Genomic DNA, 4,588 nt, shown 5'->3' on the forward strand with positions numbered 1-4,588 from the left:
CAGAGGCCTGAGTTTTCCGTGTGAGCTGTGCAGCCTCCCTCCTCCCGAATCATTAGAGGAAGATATTACAGCACTTAGTATATATAGCAGAGACCTGAGTTTTCCGTGTGAGCTGTGCAGCCTCCCTCCCCCAGAACCATTAGAGGAAGATATTACAGTACTTAGTATATATAGCAGAGACCTGAGTTTTCTGTGTGAGCTGTACAGCCTCCCTCCCCCTGAATCATTAGAGGAAGATATTACAGCACTTAGTATATATAGCAGAGACCTGAGTTTTCTGTGTGAGCTGTGCAGCCTGCCTCCCCCAGAATCATTAGAGGAAGATATTACAGCACTTAGTATATATAGCAGAGACCTGAGTTTTCCGTGTGAGCTGTGCAGCCTCCCTCCTCCCGAATCATTAGAGGAAGATATTACAGCACTTAGTATATATATAGTAGAGACCTGAGTTTTCCGTGTGAGCTGTGCAGCCTCCCTCCTCCCGAATCATTAGAGGAAAATATTACAGCACTTAGTATATAGAGCAGAGGCATGAGTTTTCCGTGAGAGCTGTGCAGCCTCCCTCCTCCTGAATCATTAGAGGAAGATATTACAGCACTTAGTATATATAGCAGAGGCCTGAGTTATCCATGTGAGCTGTGCAGCCTCCCTCCTCCCGAATCATTAGAGGAATATATAACAGCACTTAGTATATATAGCAGAGACCTGAGTTTTCCGTGTGAGCTGTGCAGCCTCCCTCCCCCCGAATCATTAGAGGAAGATATTACAGCACTTAGTAAATATAGCAGAGGCCTGAGTTTTCCATATGAGCTGTGCAGCCTCCCTCCTCCCGAATCATTAGATGAAAATATTACAGCACTTAGTATATATAGCAGAGGCCTGAGTTTTCTGTGTGAGCTGTGCAGCCTCCCTCCTCCAGAATCATTAGAGGAATATATTACAGCACTTAGTATATATAGCAGAGGCCTGAGTTTTCCGTGTGAGCTGTGCAGCCTCCCTCCTCCAGAATCATTAGAGGAAGATATTACAGCACTTAGTATATATAGCAGAGGCCTGAGTTTTCCGTGTGAGCTGTGCAGCCTCCCTCGTCCCGAATCATTACAGGAAGATATTACAGCACTTAGTATATATAGCAGAGGCCTGAGTTTTCCATATGAGCTGTGCAGCCTCCCTCCTCCCGAATCATTAGAGGAATATATTACAGCACTTAGTATATATAGCAGAGACCTGAGTTTTCCTTGTGAGCTGTGCAGCCTCCCTCCTCCCGAATCATTAGAGGAAGATATTACAGCACTTAGTATATATAGCAGAGACCTGAGTTTTCCGTGTAAGCTGTGCAGCCTCCCTCCTCCTGAATCATTAGAGGAAGATATTACAGCACTTAGTATATATAGCAGAGGCCTGAGTTTTCCATGTGAGCTGTGCAGCCTCCCTCCTCCCGAATCATTAGAGGAATATATTACAGCACTTAGTATATATAGCAGAGACCTGAGTTTTCCGTGTGAGCTGTGCAGCCTCCCTCCTCCCGAATCATTAGAGGAAGATATTACAGCACTTAGTATATATATAGTAGATACCTGAGTTTTCCGTGTGAGCTGTGCAGCCTCCCTCCTCCCGAATAATTAGAGGAAAATATTACAGCACTTAGTATATATAGCAGAGACCTGAGTTTTCCGTGTGAGCTGTGCAGCCTCCCTCCTCCTGAATCATTAGAGGAAGATATTACAGCACTTAGTATATATAGCAGAGGCCTGAGTTTTCCGTGTGAGCTGTGCAGCCTCCCTCCTCCTGAATCATTAGAGGAAGATATTACAGCACTTAGTATATATAGCAGAGGCCTGATTTATCCATGTGAGCTGTGCAGCCTCCCTCCTCCCGAATCATTAGAGGAATATATTACAGCACTTAGTATATATAGCAGAGACCTGAGTTTTCCATGTGAGCTGTGCAGCCTCCCTCCTCCCGAATCATTAGAGGAAAATATTACAGCACTTAGTATATGTAGCAGAGACCTGAGTTTTCCGTGTGAGCTGTGCAGCCTCCCTCCTCCTGAATCATTAGAGGAAGATATTACAGCACTTAGTATATATAGCAGAGGCCTGAGTTTTCCATGTGAGCTGTGCAGCCTCCCTCCTCCTGAATCATTAGAGGAAGATATTACAGCACTTAGTATATATAGCAGAGGCCTGAGTTATCCATGTGAGCTGTGCAGCCTCCCTCCTCCCGAATCATTAGAGGAATATATTACAGCACTTAGTATATATAGCAGAGGCCTGAGTTTTCCGTGTGAGCTGTGCAGCCTCCCTTCTCCCGAATCATTAGAGGAATATATTACAGCACTTAGTATATATAGCAGAGACCTGAGATTTCCGTGTGAGCTGTGCAGCCTCCCTTCTCCCGAATCATTAGAGCAAGATATTACAGCACTTAGTATATATAGCAGAGACCTGAGTTTTCAGTGTGAGCTGTGCAGCCTCCCTCCCCCCGAATCATTAGAGGAAGATATTACAGCACTTAGTATATATAGCAGAGGCCTGAGTTTTCCGTGTGAGCTGTGCAGCCTCCCTCCTCCCGAATCATTAGAGGAAGATATTACAGCACTTAGTATATATAGCAGAGACCTGAGTTTTCCGTGTGAGCTGTGCAGCCTCCCTCCCCCAGAATCATTAGAGGAAGATATTACAGTACTTAGTATATATAGCAGAGACCTGAGTTTTCTGTGTGAGCTGTGCAGCCTGCCTCCCCCAGAATCATTAGAGGAAGATATTACAGCACTTAGTATATATAGCAGAGACCTGAGTTTTCTGTGTAAGCTGTGCAGCCTCCCTCCTCCTGAATCATTAGAGGAAGATATTACAGCACTTAGTATATATAGCAGAGGCCTGAGTTTTCCATGTGAGCTGTGCAGCCTCCCTCCTCCCGAATCATTAGAGGAATATATTACAGCACTTAGTATATATAGCAGAGACCTGAGTTTTCCGTGTGAGCTGTGCAGCCTCCCTCCTCCCGAATCATTAGAGGAAGATATTACAGCACTTAGTATATATATAGTAGATACCTGAGTTTTCCGTGTGAGCTGTGCAGCCTCCCTCCTCCCGAATAATTAGAGGAAAATATTACAGCACTTAGTATATATAGCAGAGACCTGAGTTTTCCGTGTGAGCTGTGCAGCCTCCCTCCTCCTGAATCATTAGAGGAAGATATTACAGCACTTAGTATATATAGCAGAGGCCTGAGTTTTCCGTGTGAGCTGTGCAGCCTCCCTCCTCCTGAATCATTAGAGGAAGATATTACAGCACTTAGTATATATAGCAGAGGCCTGATTTATCCATGTGAGCTGTGCAGCCTCCCTCCTCCCGAATCATTAGAGGAATATATTACAGCACTTAGTATATATAGCAGAGACCTGAGTTTTCCATGTGAGCTGTGCAGCCTCCCTCCTCCCGAATCATTAGAGGAAAATATTACAGCACTTAGTATATGTAGCAGAGACCTGAGTTTTCCGTGTGAGCTGTGCAGCCTCCCTCCTCCTGAATCATTAGAGGAAGATATTACAGCACTTATTATATATAGCAGAGGCCTGAGTTTTCCATGTGAGCTGTGCAGCCTCCCTCCTCCTGAATCATTAGAGGAAGATATTACAGCACTTAGTATATATAGCAGAGGCCTGAGTTATCCATGTGAGCTGTGCAGCCTCCCTCCTCCTGAATCATTAGAGGAATATATTACAGCACTTAGTATATATAGCAGAGGCCTGAGTTTTCCGTGTGAGCTGTGCAGCCTCCCTTCTCCCGAATCATTAGAGGAATATATTACAGCACTTAGTATATATAGCAGAGACCTGAGATTTCCGTGTGAGCTGTGCAGCCTCCCTTCTCCCGAATCATTAGAGCAAGATATTACAGCACTTAGTATATATAGCAGAGACCTGAGTTTTCAGTGTGAGCTGTGCAGCCTCCCTCCCCCCGAATCATTAGAGGAAGATATTACAGCACTTAGTATATATAGCAGAGGCCTGAGTTTTCCGTGTGAGCTGTGCAGCCTCCCTCCTCCCGAATCATTAGAGGAAGATATTACAGCACTTAGTATATATAGCAGAGACCTGAGTTTTCCGTGTGAGCTGTGCAGCCTCCCTCCCCCAGAATCATTAGAGGAAGATATTACAGTACTTAGTATATATAGCAGAGACCTGAGTTTTCTGTGTGAGCTGTACAGCCTCCCTCCACCCGAATCATTAGAGGAAGATATAACAGCACTTAGTAAATATAGCAGAGGCCTGAGTTTTCCATGTGAGCTGTGCAGCCTCCCTCCTCCCGAATCATTAGATGAAAATATTACAGCACTTAGTATATATAGCAGAGGCCTGAGTTTTCCGTGTGAGCTGTGCAGCCTGCCTCCCCCAGAATCATTAGAGGAAGATATTACAGCACTTAGTATATATAGCAGAGACCTGAGTTTTCCGTGTGAGCTGTGCAGCCTCCCTCCTCCCGAATCATTAGAGGAATATATTACAGCACTTAGTATATATATAGTAGAGACCTGAGTTTTCCGTGTGAGCTGTGCAGCCTCCCTCCTCCCGAATCATTAG

Source organism: Taudactylus pleione, unplaced genomic scaffold, assembly GCF_031769625.1.
Source record: "Taudactylus pleione unplaced genomic scaffold, aTauple2 ptg000846l, whole genome shotgun sequence".
NCBI classification, from domain to species: Eukaryota; Metazoa; Chordata; class Amphibia; order Anura; family Myobatrachidae; genus Taudactylus; species Taudactylus pleione.